Source organism: Macaca nemestrina, chromosome 11 (assembly GCF_043159975.1).
Source record: "Macaca nemestrina isolate mMacNem1 chromosome 11, mMacNem.hap1, whole genome shotgun sequence".
Taxonomy (NCBI): domain Eukaryota; kingdom Metazoa; phylum Chordata; class Mammalia; order Primates; family Cercopithecidae; genus Macaca; species Macaca nemestrina.
In genome coordinates, this window is record NC_092135.1 from 832,947 (window position 1) to 851,666 (window position 18,720).

Genomic DNA, 18,720 nt, shown 5'->3' on the forward strand with positions numbered 1-18,720 from the left:
AATACAAAAATTAGCTGGGCGTGGTCATGGGCACCTGTAATCCCAGTTACTCGGGAGGCTGAGGGTGGAGAATCGCTTGTATCTGGGAGACAGAGCTGGCAGTGAGCTGACGTCATGCAATTGCACTCCAGCCTGGGCAGCAGAGCGAGACTCTATCTGAAAAAAGCAAAACAAAACAAAAACGAAAACAAACAACAAAAAACTACACATCTCTCTTATCACTCAGCAAATTGTACCAAAGAGGATTGCAATCATATATCCATGCAAAGACTTGTACAGAAATGTTCATTACTGTTTTATTGATAATAGCCTCAAACAGGAAAGCATTCATGCATCTATCATTAGAACAGCTAAACAAGCTCAGGGATATGCTGGGGCCACTAGCGTAAGCCAAAGGACAAATTTACAGGAATTTTGTAAGCGATTTGTGAAATGCAGCCAATATTAAAAATTATATTGTGTAAATTTAATATTAAAAACAAAGGGAATGTATGATCAAAATGCATTCCTGCCGGGCGCGGTGGATCACGCCTGTAATCACAGTACTTTGGGAGGCCGAGATGGGCAGATCACGAGGTCAGGAGTTCGAGATCAGCCTGGCCAACATGGTGAAACCCCGTCTCTACTAAAAATACAAAAAAGTAGTCGGGCGTGGTGGCAGGCACCTGTAATCCCAGATACTCAGGAGTCTGAGGCAGGAGAATCCCTTGAACCCGGGAGGCTGAGCTAGCAGTGAGATGAGATCGCGCCACTGCACTTCAGCCTGGGCAGGCAGGGGGAGACTCTGTCTCAACAAACAAACAAAAAACAACAACAAAAAAAACAAAATGCAGGCAGGGCACGGTGGCTCATGCCTGTAATCCTAGCACTCTGGGAGGCTGTGACGGGCGGATCACAAGGTCAGGAGATCGAGACCATCCTGGTTAACAAAAAACTAGCCAGGTGTGGTGGCGGGCGCCTGTAGTCCCAGCTACTCAGGAGGTTGAGGCATGAACCCAGGAGGCGGAGCTTGCAGTGAGCTGAGATCACGCCACTGCACTCCAGCTTGGGAGACAGAGCAAGACTCTGTCTCAAACAACAACAACAACAACAAAAAAATGCATTCCTTCCTAATGACTTTATTATACGCCTTTGAGGCTCCTTGCATCTATTGTACCTGCCTGTGGACATGCCGTATAGCACTATGCTGCTGGCCTTCCCGGCTCTCTCCCTTCAGTTAGTTTGAGACCAACCTGGGCAATATATGGAGACCCCCGCCATCACTACAAAAAATAAAAAAATTAGATCGGGGCTGGGTGTGGTGGCTCATGCCTGTAATCTCAGCACCTTGGGAGGCCGAGGCAGGAGGATCACTTGAGTCCAGGAGTTGAAGACCAGCCTGAGCAATATAATGAGACCCTGTCTCTATTTTTAAAAAATTAAATTTAATTTAAAAACAATTAATTGGGTGTGGTGGCACACGCTGTAGTCCCAGCTACTCTGGAGACTGAGGTGAGAGGATCGCTTGAGCCCTAGAGTTCAAGGCTGCAGTGAGCCGTGTTTATGCCACTGTACTCTAGCTTGTGCAACAGAGTGAGACCCTGTCTTAAGAAATAAAAAAAGAGAAAGGCCAGGCGCAGTGGCTCGCGCCCATAATTCCAGCACATTAGGAGGCTGAGGCGGGCAGATCACAAGGTCAGTAGTTCGAGACCAGCCTGGCCAATATGGTGAAACTCTGTCTCTACTACAAAATACAAAAATTAGACAGGTATGGTGGTGTGCACCTGTTGTCTCAGCTACTCAGGAGGCTGAGGCAGGAGAATCGCTGGAACCCAGGAGGCAGAGGTTTCAGTGAGCCGAGATCACTCCACTGCACTCCAGCGTGGGCAACAGAGCGAGACTCCATCTCAAAAACAAACAAACAAAAAACAAACAGAAAGTATTTGGGGTTCAGGGCTTTGGATTCAAAATGGGAGTCCAAGAACTCATTTTGTTCCTCCATAGATGCCTGTGAAATAGGTGACAGATGTTCAACAGTAAATAAGCAACACGCCAGACTGAAGTAGCAGTAGAGGCTCAGGTGGGCTGGAGGAGAAAGGGCACTCATTTTCCTGTGGATGGTTGAAATAGGCAGAAAAGGCTGCAACCCAAAGCAGGGAGTGAAGGGGGAGAGAAACTGCAAGGCTGTATGTACCACAGCTGTGCCCCTTTTCATTTCCTCATTCTTATATGCATGGGCAGCTTCCTGTTTATAGCGGGCAAAACCCCAGCTACTATCCTCAAAAGAAATGGGTTCCACTGTCTTTGGCTGGGCGTGGTGGCTCATGCCTGTAATCCCAGCATTTTGGGAGGCCGGGGCTGGGGGGATCACCTGAGGTTGGGAGTTTGAGACCAGCCTGACCAATCTGGAGCAACCCTGTCTCTACAAAAAATACAAAATTAGTCGGGTGTGGTGACGCATGCCTGTAGTATCAGCTACTCGGGAGGCTGAGGCAGGAGAATCACTTGAACCTGGGAGGCGGAGGTTGCGGTGAGCCAGGATCGAGCCATTGCACTCCAGCCTTGGCAACAAGAGTGAAACTCCGTCTCAAAAAAAAGAAGAAAAAAGGGGAGGGGAGGGGAGGGGAGGGGAGGGGAGGGGAGGGGAGGGGAGGGGAGGGGAGGGGAGGGGATTCCACTGTCTGAAGAAAGCCATGGCTTCTTAGTAGATGTTGAGGGCAAAATGAAGTACAATTTAGGCATGCAAAAACTCATTATTTCCCACCCCAAAAGGCAGTTCCAGAATTTCTGTATAGGAGAAGCAAAGGTGCAACCAGCATGCTGGAACGGCTTCCTAGGCTGCACTCTGCATTGCTTGCCCCTGCTGTTCTCCCTAGTGCTGTGTATCTGTTTGGGATGAATCTGGGTGTTGGTAAACATCATGGGGCAGCTGAAATCCTACTGTTCCACCCTAAGTGCCACCTTGGCTACTTTTATACATATAAAAAATTTCGGCTGGGTACGGTGGCTCACACCAGTAATCCTAGCACTTTGGGAGGCTGAGGCGGTTGGATCATGAGGTCATGAGGTCAGGAGATTGAGACCATCCTGGCTAACACGGTGAAACCCCCTCTCTACTAAAAATACAAATAATTAGCCGGGCAAGGTGGCAGGCGCCTGTAGTCCCAGCTACTCCGGAGGCTGAGGCAGGAGAATGCTGTGAACCTGGGAGGCGGAGCTTGCAGTGAGCCAAGATCGCGCCACTGCACTCCAGCCTGGGCAACAGAGCGAGACTCTGTCTCAACAAAAAAAAAAAAAAGAAAGAAAGAAAGAAAGAAAAAGTAAAGAAAGAGTGCCTGTTATCTCCTATTCCTTGGAAGCTCCGCATTCCCAATTATGTGGGGTATAGCAGGGGAGACACGGCATTTTATTTCATGTTGTATTTGGAGTTTTTTTTTTTTTTAATTTACTTATGTTTTTGTATATTTTGTTTCACTATGTTGCCCGGGTTGGTCTTGAACTTCTGGCCTCAAGCGATCCTTCTTCCTCGGCCATCCCAATGTTGGGATATCAGGTGTGAGCTACTGTGCCTGGCCTGGAATTTCTTTTTTAACCAGCAGAACTTCTCACTTTACATTCTTTAGTAAAGAAATGCATACTAGAAATTGGGCAAAAACGGAGTGGGGCTTAGCAGCAGGTGATTTGGTTTGAGCCAGGTGAGGCCCATAGAGGCAGGCCACTGATGGGTACAGAGTCCCAGTGCAACTCTTGGAACTCCTGGACGTCCCCCTCTCACTTTCAGACAAGAGGCTGCCCACTCAGGACAGGCAGATGGGGGGCTGGAAAGCAGGCGTCCTCACCTGCACCCAGCCTTCTTTCCCCTGGCCTCTTCTCAATAAACATGAACAGGAAGCCAGTTTTTTTTTTTTTTTTTTTTTCTTTTCTGAGTTGGAGTTTCACTCAGTCACCCAGGCTGGAGTGCGGTGGTGCTATCTCAGCTCACTGCAACCTCTGCCTCCTGGGTGCAAGCGATTCTCCTGCCTCAGCCTCCTGAGTAGCTGGGATTATAGGTGCCCACCACCACGCCTGGCTGATTTTTTTGTATTTTTAGTAGAGATGGGGTTTTACCATGTTGGCCAGGCTGGTCTTGAACTCCTGACCTCGTGATCCCCCTGCCTCTGCCTCTCAGAGTGCTGGGATTACAGGCGTGAGCCACCACGCCCAGTCCAGAAAGCCAGTTTCACTGAATCAGAAAACTTGTTATGGGACACTCCCTCCTCCAGGTCCTGGAACATCCATTTAAACTGAACTTTATTAAAATATTACTTTTTTTTGGCTGGGCGCTGTGGCTCACGCCTGTAATTATTATTTTTTGAGGCAGGGTCTCATACTTTTGCTCAACCTGGAGTGCAGTGACACAATCATGGCTCACTGCACCCTTGACCTCCCGGGTTCTAGTGAAGCTTCCCTCTCAGCCTCTCAGGCAGCTGGGACTACAGATGCAAGCCACCACGCCAGGCTAATTTTTTTATTTTTATTTTTTTGTAGAGAAAGTGTCCCACTGTGTTGCCCAGGCTGGTCTTTTTTTTTTTTTTTTTTTTTTTTGAGACGGAGTCTCACTCTGTCGCCCAGGCTGGAGTGCAGTGGCCAGATCTCAGCTCACTGCAAGCTCCGCCTTTCGGGTTCATGCCATTCTCCTGCCTCAGCCTCCCGAGTAGCTGGGACTACAGGCGCCCGCCACCTCGCCCGGCTAGTTTTTTGTATTTTTTAGTGGAGACGGGGTTTCACCAGGTTGGACAGGATGGTCTCGATCTCCTGACCTTGTGATCCGCCCATCTCGGCCTCCCAAAGTGCTGGGTTTACAGGCTTGAGCCACCGCGCCCAGCCCCAGGCTGGTCTTGAACTCCTGGGCTCAAGTGATTCTCCTGTCTTGGCCTCCCAAAGTGCTGGGATTATAGGTAAGAGCCATCACACCCAGACTCAAATATTACTTTTTCCTGTTGTTGAAGTGATACATATTCATGAAAAAAAATTTGGAAAATGCAGAAAAGTAGAAAAAATAAATGTCATCCACAGTCCCATCACTCAGAGCGAATATGTTAGTGTATTTTTGGATACTCCAAACTCAAACCCTGAAAGATCCCTAAGACTCACCCTGAAGGTGGTCAGGGCTAGTATAGCCTTAATGAGGGCTGGTCAAGAGGCTTGGTGATGTCAGGCAATTTACCCAAGCTCATCCAGGAGCAGCAGAACCAGGAAGAACCCCACGTGATACCAATCTCCAAACTCTTGTGTTGACTAAGCCATAATATCTTGCAAAAGATGGGATTGCAGGCATCACAGGACTCCTTACCCTGCATTTTTTTATTTTCCCCAGAGAGGAGCTGGGTTAAGACAGGGGCCCTGACTGGCAGAATTGGGGGTTTTGAAGACCAATAACAATAGGGCTCTTCCAAAGTTTTTTTTTTTTTTTTTTTTAAAGTTTTTTCCCTTTTAAATTTAGATATAATTTATACACAGAAAAATGTACAAATCTATTTATTTATTTTTAGACTGAGTCTCTCTCTGTCGCCCAGGCTGGAGTCCAGTGGCGTGCTCTGGGCTCACTGCAACCTCCGCCTCCCAGGTTCATGCCATTCTCCTGCCTCAGCCTCCCTAGTACCTGGGACTACAAGTGCCCGCTGCCACGCCCAGCTAATTTTTGTATTTTTAGTGGAGATGGGGTTTCACCGTGTTAGCCAGGATAGTCTCAATCTCCTGACCTGGTGACCAGCCGCCTCAGCCTCCCAAAGTGCTGGGATTACAGGCGTGAGTCACCGTGCCTGGCCAAAAATGTACAAATCTTTTTTTTTTTTTTTTTTTTTTTGAGATGGAGTCTGGCTCTGTCACTCAGGCTGGAGTGCAGTGGCCAGATCTCGGCTCACTGCAAGCTCCGTCTCCCGGGTCCACGCCATTCTCCTGCCTCAGTCTCCCAAGTAGCTGGGACTACAGGTGCCCACCACCATGCCCGGCTAGTTTTTTGTATTTTTAATAGAGACGGAGTTTCACCGTGTTAGCCAGGATGGTCTCGATCTCCTGACCTGGTGATCCGCCCGTCTCGGCCTCCTAAAGTGCTGGAATTACAGGCTTGAGCCACCGCGCCCAGCCACAAATTTTTTTTTTTTTTTTTTTTTTTGAGACGGAGTCTCGCTCTGCCGCCCAGGCTGGAGTGCAGTGGCCGGATCTCAGCTCACTGCAAGCTCCGCCTCCCGGGTTCACGCCATTCTCCTGCCTCAGCCTCCCGAGTAGCTGGGACTACAGGCGCCCGCCACCTCGCCCGGCTAGTTTTTTGTATTTTTTAGTAGAGACGGGGTTTCACCGTGTCAGCCAGGATGGTCTCGATCTCCTGACCTCGTGATCCGCCCGCCTCGGCCTCCCAAAGTGCTGGGATTACAGGCTTGAGCCACCGCGCCCGGCCAAATCTTAAGTATAGTGTTCAGCTTGGTAAAGTTTTACTTAACACACACGTACCCACCATTCAGATCAATGTATAGAACATTTTCAGCACCCCAGGAGTGGGGTTGCCAGGAGGATCTCTCAAGCCTCTTTCCAGGCAGTACTCCTGCACCAGCCCCCAACCCCTGCTAGGCTGGAATGCAGTGGCTTGATTATAGGCCAAACTTCTGGCCTCAAGTAATCCTCCTGCCTCTGCCTCGCAAAGCTCTGGGATTACTGGCATCAACCACTTCAACTGGCCAACGTTTCTTTTCCCTCTATTGTCTTAAAACCCCCAACTTTTCATTTTGAATAATTTTAGACTACAAAAAAGTTACAAAGCTAGTATACCCTTCACACAATTTCTCCTAACGTTAACCATTACACATTTGTCAAAACTAAAAACTATTACCTAAACTTAAACTTTTATATGAAGTTTATATCCTAGCTACATCACCATGTTGCATATGACAGTTTCTCAGTGTTTTTCTTGCTTTTGATTACCTTGATAGTTTGAGGAGTTTTGGTGAGGTGTTTTGAGGAATATCCCACAAATGAGATTTGTCTGATGTTTATCTTTCAGTTAGACTGAGCTCACTTTTTTTTTTTTTTTTTTAAATCACATCTTGTCAAGGGCAAATGCAGTGACTAGTCACTTTGATTTTCACGTGGAGTGCCTCCGCTGTGAAGTTACAGCCCTTTCCACACTGTGCTCTTGGAAAGGGCGTCCCCAGGCACTGGCCACACTCGGGGTGGGTGCAGACGGATTACCACACCCCTCTGGATGAGGTATTATTAGAATTCCTCTGCAAGGAAGATTATCCCTTCTCCTTCATTTATTTAATCAGGTATTTATATCAGCACGGGCTCTGGGATGTTTTATACTCTAGGTTATAACTTAATGCAATGTACTTTATATTGCTGCTCAAATTGTACCAGGTGTGGTCCCCGGGAGCTTTCTGGGTAGATCCCTGAGCCCTTGGACGCCCGGTCCTTCCGTTTTTTGAGCACTTCGAGCTTCTGGCCTACAAAACGCTCCTGGCTCAGCTAGAGCTTTCTGAGCCCGGGTCCTAGAGTTGCTCATTTCTCTAAGGCTTTATTAAAATATTACATAAAATATTAAAATATTAAATATCTCTCATTTCTCTGAACTTTATTAAAATATTACTTTTATTTGGCTGGGCGCGGTGGCTCACGCCTGTAATTATTATTTTTTTTAAGCAGGGTCTCATACTTTTGCTCAACCTGGAGTGCAGTGACACAATCATGGCTCACTGCACCTTTGACCTCCTGGGTGCTAGTGAAGCTTCCCGCTCAGCCTCTCAGGCAGCTGGGACTACAGATGCAAGCCACCACGCCAGGCTAATTTTTTTATTTTTATTTTTTTGTAGAGAAAGTGTCCCACTGTGTTGCCCAGGCTGGTCTTGAACTCCTGGGCTCAAGCGATTCTCAAACAGGCCTTGGCCCTGTTTTTAGAGAGCGGTATTTAGAAACCAAGATTAGGGTGCTAACAATTCTTTTTTTTTTTTGATTTTTAGATTTTTAAGGCGGGATCTCACTCGGTAACACTTCCTTGTAGTGGAAGCGCCGACCTCCTGGGAGACCCACACCGACCGCCTCCTCCAGCCCCGTTTCTCGGGAAACCACCCAGACACCCCGCCCCACCCGCCGGGGCCCGCCGCGCATGCGCGCCGCGGCGTGACGTCAGCTCGGCGGCCAGGACGCCGGACGTGCGGCAGTCGAAGGCTGGGACGCGAGCAGCTGTCGCGGCGTGTTGCAGTTGTCCGCTCTGGTTCGCAGGTCAGTGTCTCTGTTTGGTCTGGACGACCCTAGCTCGTTTCCCCTCTAGCCCGCGCCCCTCCAGATTCTCCCTTAGCGCCGCCCAGCCTCGCGCTCCTCCGAGGGGACCCCGCACCGCGCCACCTCCCCAGCGTCCCCACTTCCTAATTACCCCTGAGGCGCCTGGCCACGGGTGCTCCGGCCTCCCTGGACCGCTGCCCTTCCCAGGTCCGCCCTCTCAGCCTCCCATGGAGCAGCCCGTCCGGGAGCCCTCCCAGTGGGCCCCCCCCGTCTTTCGGGCCCCCTGCCGTCGCTTCCCGGGCGTCCCCCTCCGGGCCTTTCCCCGAGCCCCTCCCCTCCGGCCCTGCGGACCCTCTCCCTTTCTCAACTGCCGCCTCCGCCTTGCATCCTTTCTGGCCGCTCGGGAGTGTCCCACGCGTCTGACTGTCGGGACCTGCTGCGGCCCCCCCACCTGGGGTCTTCTGGCGTCCGATCTCCACCCCTCCTGCTCCCTCTGCTCCGGGGAACTTGCCTTCTCAGTTCTCCTGCCCAGAGGTCTCCCCACCTTAAGTCCTGGGGGGCATCGAGGCTTTACCCTCGCGGTGCGGTCCGCCCCCGCTTCATTTCACCTGCTTTTGGCCTTGCAGTGTAAGTTATCTTACATATCTCTGTTCGTGTTTGTTTCTCTTACTCAACTAGATAGAAATCTCCGGAGGTCAGTGATTTGCATAGGGATCCCCCCCCCCCCGCTCCCTCCCCTTGCTTAAATCTCAAATGTAGACTGGTTCACGTAGAAAAGGCTTCGTAAATGAGCGAATAGTAAATTTCCGATGTGTCAGGGTGAGTGGAAGAAAGGAATGAGGTGCTGTGGTCACTGTAAACATTTAGGAGAACACGGTTATTTCAAAATAATACTGACTCATGGTCTCAGCCTTTAAATTTTTAGTGCTTAGGAAAGGGTGGAACCAGCACCGATGGAGGAGGGCTGACAGCTGAGGGGAGGAATATTCCAAGGTCTTCTGTGGCCTTTGATAGAACCAGTACCAATGCAGGAAGTGACTTGTCCGAAGTCACATGAGGAATTAGGATCCGAGCTGGCACTGTTAACTGCGTTTAGTATGGCCCTCAATATTTGTTGAATGAAAACATGTACGCGCAGACACAGCTGTGCGTCTGTGTCCATGCAGTGGGTGTGTCTGCCTAAGAACCTGTGGGTGTGTGGGAATACTGCTGTGACTGGTTCAGGTGCGCTCAAGAGTGTTCACTAGGTTCAGAAAGTTCCTAACCGTGGGCTAGTTGGCTGGATATTGATAGGACTGGAGCTTGTCTGGGCTTCCTTTGTGCCTGGTGTTTACTCTCTGTGGTGGTGATCTCTTTACTCGACTCTTCCCCATTTGTACTGATCTCCCTGAGGACAAGAATCAAACTGTGTTGTAGGGTTTCCCTAATAAACAGCATAGTGTTTGGCGCTTTGTAGGTGGTCAGTAAATGCTTATTGAAGAAGGCTACAGAAAAGAACTCAGAACCTGACAGCAGTTCTTTGCTAGCATTATATTTTAAAGGCGTTGGGACATTCTGTAAGTAAATTTCCTGATATGCTCAAGGACTGAGTTGATTAAATGTGTACAGCAGTGGTATAGAGAGGACAGATACTCTTGTGTTAGTCCTTGGGAAGGTGGAGGTTTTTCTCAGCTCTTTCTGAAAGCGTTGCTTATGCTTTTCAGCTTGCATTAATATTTTTCTTTCTCCTTTTCTCTGCCTGTCTTCTTACTGTTTGTCTAAGGAAATTGAAGATACCTTATTAATAACACTAACTACCAAAAACTGCAAAACACACTGTTAAAAATGCCCCCAAAGTGGGGGCTCATTGACCCCGTTGTTTTGTTGGTTGTATATTTGCTTCCACAGTGGATCATGGAAACAGAAAGTTGGACTTTCTTTTTTTTTTTTTTTTTTTTTTTTTGAGATGGAGTCTCGCTGTGTCTCCCAGGCTGGAGTGCAGTGGCGCGATCTCGGCTCACTGCAAGCTCCGCCTCCCGGGTTCACGCCATTCTCCCGCCTCAGCCTCCGAGTAGCTGGGACTACAGGCGCCCGCCACCACGCCCGGCTAATTTTTTTTTTTGTATTTTTAGTAGAGACGGGGTTTCACCGTGTTAGCCAGGATGGTCTTGATCTCCTGACCTCGTGATCCGCCCGTCTCGGCCTCCCAAAGTGCTGGGATTACAGGCTTGAGCCACCGCGCCCGGCCGAAAGTTGGACTTTCTTGCCTCTTTGCTTTCTTGGCCTGTCTGCCCTTTGATGGTGCTGGAATTAGGCTTGTTGTCAAGAAGTGGTTCCCAACTGGAAAGGGCCAGTGTCACATGGGGACTGACCTCTACCTGATGATGGGCCGCGTAACCTTCCTTCCCTTCTGTTTCGGAATGTACCTGTGACATCTCTTTGACTGTCCATTGTTGTCCTCGAAAAACAGAGATGAGTTTTCTTCCTTTTTCTTAAGGAAGCCACTTTTATAGCTAAAGAAAGCTAGAGAACTGGGATATCATGAGGAGTTGTAGACAGTTAAACCTGAATTCCAGCTTTTCGAACAAAATAGTAATGTTATTGTAGCAGTTCTCACTTTTTTTTTCGAGAGGGAGTTTCACTCTTGTTGCTTAGGCTGGAGTACAATGGCGCAATCTTGGCTCACTGCAACCTCTGCCTCCCGGGTTCAAGGGAGTCCTGCCCCCTCAAGTAGCTGGGATTACAGGCATACGCCACCATCCTTGGCTAATTTTTTGTATTTTTAGTAGAGATGGGGTTTCACTATGTTGGTCAACCTGGTCTCGAACTCCTGACCTCAGGTGATCCACCTGCCTCGGCCTCCCAAAGTGTTGGAATTACAGTCGTGAGCCACCGCGCCTGGCCAGTTCTCATTTCTGGACAATCTACTACAGGGCTGTTTGGACATATCTCCTTTAATTGTCACAATAACCCCATGAAGTAATTGGTTGTGCCTTGTCATACAGGTAAGAAAACTGAGGCTTAGAGAGGTTTAGAATCTTGATCAAGGTCATACTAGTGAGTAGAAGGCAAAGTAGGCTTCAGGCTTAGAACTGTCAGATTCCAAAGGTGGTATTTTTTGTCCATCTGTTGTCTGTTTCGATTCAATGCTTTCAAGGAGATACAAATTCAAATTTAAAATAATTTAAATTGTTGAATACGGCTTATATTTTAAAGCTTTGTATAGGTTTTATTGACATAAAAACAATGTTCTTTTGCAGCTAGTTTGCTGGTATTTTATTCTCTGGAGACCAACAGCTAGGGCTTAGTGTTTATCTGATGAGTTTTAGTTTATGCATTCCATTTTGCTCCAGTATATAAATAGTGAAATGTTGAAATACGTTATGGAAGGCCGGGCGCGGTGGCTCAAGCCTGTAATCCCAGCACTTTGGGAGGCCGAGACGGGCGGATCACGAGGTCAGGAGATCGAGACCATCCTGGCTAACACGGTGAAACCCCGTCTCTACTAAAAAAAATACAAAAAACTAGCCGGGCGAGGTGGCGGGCGCCTATAGTCCCAGCTACTCGGGAGGCTGAGGCAGGAGAATGGCGTAAACCCGGGAGGTGGAGCTTGCAGTGAGCTGAGATCCGGCCACTGCACTCCAGCCTGGGCGACAGAGCAGACTCCGTCTCAAAAAAAAAAAAAAAAAAAAGAAATACGTTATGGAGTGGTGTGAAATTCAGCATGCTAAGGCCAACAAACAGAAGTCTTCTGAGCCATTTGAGAAGCAGCTTGATGTCGTTGTTTCTTCTGGAACAGGGCTGTCCAGTCTTCCGGCTTTCTTGGGCCACATTGGAAGAAGGCTACACATAAAATACACTAACACTAATGATAGCTGATGCACTAAAAAATAAAATTGCAAAAAAATCTCATAACGTTTTAAGAAAGTTTACAAATCTGTATTGGGCTGCATTCACAGCTGTCCTGGGCTGGGGCCACGAGTCGGACGAGCTTGTTCTAGAATGTTTTAGGCAAATTTTGGTCGGGGGAAAATAAGTAAGAGTAATAATAGTAGTAAATAGTAATAATTGCTGTCAAAACAGCTACCATTTATCGAGTTCTAGTAACTGAGGCATCATGCCAAATACTTATGTATTATTTCACCCAATTTTCCAAACATCCTGTCAAGTAGGTGGTGAGAATTCTCATTTTATAGATCAGAAAACTAGACTTGGAAAAGTAACTTGCCCAGTTGAGTCAGAATTTGAACATAGGTCTTTTAACTCTAAAGCTTATACCCAAACACTAGGTTCCGTGAATCTTCAAAAGCATATGATAGGCTGACTGCAGTGGCTCACACCTGTAATCCCAGAACTTTGGGAGGCTGAGATGGAAGGCCTTGAGCCCAGGAGTTTGAGACCACCTTGGACAACATAGTGAAACCTCGTCTCTACAAAAACAAAACAAAATGTGACCAAAATCATGCTTTATGATTTTTGGTTTCTAAAGATACTCTCTAAATTTCTCTCCCCAATTTAAAGACGAAAGCAGGGCACTATTGGAAGCTTCAAGTAGGTAGATGAATTTAGGTTGGTTTTTTGTTTTGGTATAGTTGAAGATAATTCAGGTTATTGCTGACATGTTTACATTTATCAAAATAATACAGGTACATAGATCGAAAGACCAAATAAGCCAGGCGCGGTGGCTCACGCCTGTAATCCTAGCACTTTGGGAGGCTGAGGCGGGTGGATCGCCTGAGGTCAGTAGTTTGAAACCAGCCTGGCTAACACGGTGAAACCCTGTGTCTACTAAACATACAAAAACATTAGCCGGGGTGGTGGCGGGCGCCTGTAGTCCCAGCTACGCGGGAGGCTGAGGCAGGAGAATGGCGTGAACTCGGGAGAAGGAGCTTGCAGTGAGCCGAGATCGCCCCACTGCACTCCAGCCTGGGCGACAGAGTGAGACTCCGTCTCAAAAAAAAAAAAAAAGTATTTTATTTTCGTGGATATGGTAAAGTTGCTTTTGATTTATATGTAATCTTTTGACTTCTGATCATAGAAGACTTTTGCTGCCTTGTAAAACTCTTCAATTCACCAATGAGTGAAAAACTTGTGGAGAATTCGTCAGTGACTTTTTTTCCCCCCTGTAGTACTCAGTCCTTCTCCAGTCTGGACTGTTTTTTTTTTCCTTTCCCTAGTCCTTCTGCACAGCTGCCTTTCTGGGAATTTCCTCCCCTGCCAGCTGAAGACAGAGTCCTACTCTGTCGCCCAGACTGGAGTGCAGTGACATGATGATTCATGGCTCACTGTGCTTCAACCTCCTGGGCTCGAGCGATCTTCCCACCTCAGTCTCCTGTGTAGGTGGGACTACAGGCGTGCACCACTATGCCCAGCTAACTTCTTATTTTTTTGTTGAGATAGTGTCTCACTGTGTTGCTGGGTTGGTCTCAAACTTCTGGGCTGAAGCGATTCGCCCACCTTGGCCTCCCAAAGTGTTGGGATTACAGACAAGAGCCACCATGCCTGGCCTTGATTAATAATTTGACTGGGTATGGAATTCTGACTTGGAAATAACTATTTTCCCTTAACATTTTGAAGGTATTGCTCTAGACGTCCTGTACCTTGCCGATTGTTGATTCTTTATATATGCTTTTTTCTTTGGGAAGTTTTTAGGTTCTCTTCTTTGTCCCTGATGTTCCGAAATTTCAGTCATCCTACTTACGGAGGATCTTTTAAAATTCATCATGCTGTACACATTGGAGCTTTTGAATCTAGAAATGTGTTATCCTGTTGCGGGAAATGGCTTTATGATATGATTTCTCTGCTCTTTCCTCTGTGGTTCATTTAGCAAATTCTCCTATAAGGAGAATTTTTTTTTGAGATGGAGTCTCGCTGTGATGCCCAGGCTGGAGTGCAGTGGTGCGATCTCAGTTCACTGCAACCTCCGTCTCTTGGGTTGAAGTGATTCTCCTGCCTCAGCCTCCCGAGTAGCTGGGACTACAGGTGTGTGCCACCGTGCCTGGCTAATTTTTGTATTTTTTTTTTTTTTTTTTTTTTTGAGACGGAGTCTCACTGTGTCTCCCAGGCTGGAGTGCAGTGGCGTGATCTCGGCTCACTGCAAGCTCCGCCTCCCGGGTTCATGCCATTCTCCCGCCTCAGCCTCCCGAGTAGCTGAGACTACAGGCGCCTGCCACCACGCCCGGCTAGTTTTTTGTATTTTTAGTAGAGACGGGGTTTCACCATGTTAGCCAGGATAGTCTCGATCTCCTGACCTCGTGATCCACCCGCCTCGGCCTCCCAAAGTGCTGGGATTACAGGCTTGAGCCACCGCGCCCGGCTAATTTTTGTATTTTTAGTAGAGACAGGGTTTCACCATATTGGCCAGGCTTGTCTTGAACTCCTGACCCCAAGTGATGTACCTGCCTCGGCCTCCCAAAGTGCTGTGATTAACAGGTGTGAGCCACTGTGCCCAGCCAGCAGAATATTTTATATCCCAGGCCCATCCTGTACTTTTTTTCCATCTCTTGGTCTTTTTTTTTCACTCTTCATTTCAGAGAGATTTCTTTCATCTTGATCTTTTCAACTCTTGTATTGAATTTTTAATTTTGGTTATTTTTAATTGAGAGCTCTGAATATTTCTTTTTTTTTCTTGTTTTTTTTTTTTTTTTTGAAATGGAGTCTCACTCTGTTGCCTGGGCTGGAGTGCAGTGGCACAATTGCAGCTCACTGCAACCTCTGCCTCCCTGGTTCTAGCGATTCTTCTGCCTCAGCCTCCTGAGTAGCTAGGACTACAGGAGCCTGCCACCATGCCCGGCTGATTTTTGTGTTTTTAGTAGAGACGGGGTTTCACCATGTTGGCCAGACTGGTCTCAAACTCCTGACCTCAAATCATCCACCCGCCTTGGCCTCCTAAAGTGTTGGCATTACAGGCATGAACCACTGTGGCTGGCTGTAAAGTAATATTTTTGAAGTTTTCTTTTGTACCGAGCATTGTTTGTGATTCTTGTGAGGTTTTTTTCTTTAAAATTTTATTTTCTTTAATCTCTATCTTTTTCTCTTGTTTTTTGAGATGGAGTCTCGCTCTGTCGCCCAGGCTGGAGTGCAGTGGCCAATCTCAGCTCACTGCAAACTCCGCCTCTGGGGTTTACGCCATTCTCCTGCCTCAGCCTCCCAAGTAGCTGGGACTACAGGCGCCCGCCACCTCGCCCGGCTAGTTTTTTGTATTTTTTTAGTAGAGACGGGGTTTCACCGTGTTAGCCAGGATGGTCTCGATCTCCTGACCTCATGATCCGCCCGTCTTGGCCTCCCAAAGTGCCGGGATTACAGGCTTGAGCCACTGCGCCCGGCCTTCAATCTCTGTCTTTTGTGGTCTAGATTTTTCTCCAATGTCTGATTGTGATACTGTGAAATGTTTATTTGGTCTTTGACCTCATTTCCTGCCTTACAACTCCTATTTAATACAATCCTTAAACTCTCCAAAATGATGTCTTTTTGTGTGCTAGTGATTGATTGATGGACTGCAGACTCCCTTCAGGATTGGGGGCTGGTCATCTGAAACACCCATGCAGCATTCGAGGGCTGGAACTTTCATGTCTGCCCCCCAGCCTTCGAGGAAGGAGGGAAGGGTTCAAGGTGATGTTGACCACCAGTGGCCGTTGGTGTAATCAGTCATGCTAACGTAATGTAGCCTCCATAAAAACCCAAAAGGATTGGGTTTGGAGAGCTTCCGGAATAGCTGAACACCTGGCGGCTCCTGGAGGGAGGGTGGTGTGTGCCTGGAGAGGCCGGGACACTAACACCTTGCCCTACGCATCTCTTCGTCTGTGTCCTTGTAATACCCTTTGTAATAAACTGGTAAATGTAAGTCATTGTTTACCTGAATTTTGTGAGCTGCTCTAGCAAATTAAACACAGGGAGGTATGGGAATTCTAATAGACCTAAAGAAAGAACTAAAGCAAAAATTACTATAAATAGAGAGTTTATTTAGGCCAGATTTGAGGACAGCATCCTGGGAAGCATAGATTCAAGTTGCCCTGAATATATGCTTCGAGTAGCAACAGTTACAAGTGGGATTTTAAAGGTCAAAAACGGGGAGAGTTTCTAAGTTGAACATAAACTATAGGTTGGCTGTATATTGTTCTTTGTATCACACATTCCAGGAACATGAAGAAAATGGTTGAGGGTCACATTGTGTAACTTGTAGTAACTGTCTTGGTAATTTATCAGCTTGTCTGGAAACTACAGGAAAGGGAAGATAGAAAAAAACGCCAAGTCCCTTTACACGGTTAACCCTGAGCATGGTTGGGGCTGTGGTAACTAAAGACGCATTTTCTACACTTTGCCTGCTGTATGTTCTTCAGATTGCTCTGAGCTGCTTTTCTTTCTCACTGACTTGAAGCTAGTTGATCACATGTTCCAGAGGCCCTGGCTTGCAGCTGGTGTCTGAAGGGTGGGCAGTCTTGTGGGACTGAGCCCTCACCTGTGGGATCTGATGCTATCTCCAGGTAGATAGTGTGACAGTTGAATTGCAGAATATCTAGTTGGTGTTCGCTGCAAATTTTTTTTTTTTTTTGAGACTGGGTCTCATTCTTGCCCAGGCTGGAATGTAGTGGTGTGATCATGGCTCACTGCAACCTCCCCATTCCAGGCTCTAGTGGTCCTCTTACCTCAGCCCCAAAGTAGCTGGGACTACAGGTGTCCGCCACCATGCCCCGCTAATTTTTGTATGGTTGGGGTTTCACCATGTTGCCCAGGCTGGTCTCAAACTCCTGAGCTCAAGTGGTCCCCCCACCTTCGCCAACTAAAGTGTTGGGATTATAGACACGCGACACTGCACATGGGCTTGCTGCATAATTGATTTCTTGCTTGGTATGTGGGGAGAAACCCTGACGCATTTTGTCACAGAAGTCTTCTATGTTGATTGTTGTGATGTGAGAGCAGAGGAAAAATAGTATCTTTTTCCACTCAGACTGATGATGCTTGCTCTGTATTCCTACTTCAGAGAGGTACTGAAAAGCTGATTGAAGTCTGTGTGTTTGCTTCAAGTCTATCTCTTGGTGAGCTTCCCTGGAGAGGGTTAGGCAAAGATTGGCTTTTTCATTACAGAACACCCAGTTGTCAGTATCAGTGAACCTTTCCTCTTGGGACTGTGCCTTTGCTCAGAGCTAGAGTCTGGGAAGTAAGGAAGAAGATAGAGAATTTGACTTGTGCGCACTATATTCTCCTTCTAAGTGTGGCCTGTCACTTTGAGCTGTGTGTGGTGTGGCCACACCCAGTCTCCAGAGACATCATCTTCAGGATCAGGGAGGGTCCCTGTCTACATGGGTGGATGCCAGGTGACCCCTTTGAAGACTTTCCATTAATTCTCCTGATTTCTCCCCCACCTTTAGAATTCTTACCTCCAATTTCTGAATCTATTTTTATGTGGCAGGAGTTGGCTTGCTGTGTTTTGGCTTCTGTTAGCACATGACAGAGTAGAAGTGGCCATATTTTATGTTAGTTGCCACTTGTCTGTTTGTCTTAGAACCTTCAAAATGTTGTATCTCATCTGCTTTTGTCTGCTGCTGTTCTCTTTGTGGATTTATGCCTTGTTTTCTCCTTAACTCTCATTTTAGTTGCATTTCAGGAGGGAGTGGAGCTAGCCATCTGTGCTTCTTATAAATTCATCATTAACACTGGAAATAGAGCAATCACCTGCATATCGAGCTTCACATTACTGGTGTTTTTTTTTTTTTTTTTTTTTTTTTTGAGATGGAGTTTTGCTCTTTCGTCCAAGCTGGAGTGAAGTGGTGCGATCTAGGCTCACTGCAACCTCCTCCTCCTGGATTCAAGCGATTCTCCTGCCTCAGCCTCCCAAGTAGCTGGGATTACAGGCACCCGCCACAACACCCAGCTAATTTTTGTATTTTTAGTAGAGACAGCGTTTCACCACGTTGGCCAAGCTGGTCTCGAACTCCTGACCTGGGGTGATCTGCCCACCTCAGCCTCCCAAATGCTGGGATTACAGGCGTGAGCCACCGCCCAGCTTGGTGTTTCTTTTGTCTTGGATCCATGTTTCAGTGCTACTCTTGTGTCTTCTCCCTTTTAAAATAACTCCCCTGTGAATTGTAATGTTGAGTGACAAGAAATGTTAATTCTCTAGAAATACATAGGGAGAGAGAAGAACAGAAAGCTGCATGTTTAAAGTCTGCCTTTTTTGTTTTTCCCTTTGAGGCTTGGGTCCTTAGTAACCTCCAGGCAGGGCAGGCTAGCCAGATCAGGACCAGGAATTGGTCTAGGGTGATGGGGAGGTGGAAGGAAGGGGATGCCTGTGCAGTAGTGATACGTAAGTCTCTGGGAGGCTGAAGGCATGTTGGTCAAGTGACAGTGTCCAAGTGATGATACTGTCTGATCCAGGTGAAGGTACCACAGGTACCTTAGGAGGCATCCAGTGTCGCAGAACTTTTATTATATATCCCCTTATTTTCTTCCGACTTCTGGAGATTGGTGTGTAAGTGCTTGCTCAGCTGTGTAAGTCACTAAAACCGGTAT

General features: G+C 47.4%; 1 protein-coding gene across 4 annotated transcripts in view; it reads left to right on the forward strand.

Annotated features, from left to right (window-relative positions):
- Window positions 1-8,096: 8,096 nt before the first annotated feature.
- Window positions 8,097-18,720, forward strand: part of LOC139357045 (pleckstrin homology domain containing B2) — a 46,079-nt gene continuing 35,455 nt past the window's right edge. For all 4 annotated transcript variants that reach the window (XM_071072501.1, XM_071072502.1, XM_071072503.1 and 1 more), the window contains exon 1: window positions 8,097-8,232. The gene's annotated coding sequence lies outside the window, so the exon portion shown is untranslated. The remainder of the gene's footprint in view (window positions 8,233-18,720) is intronic.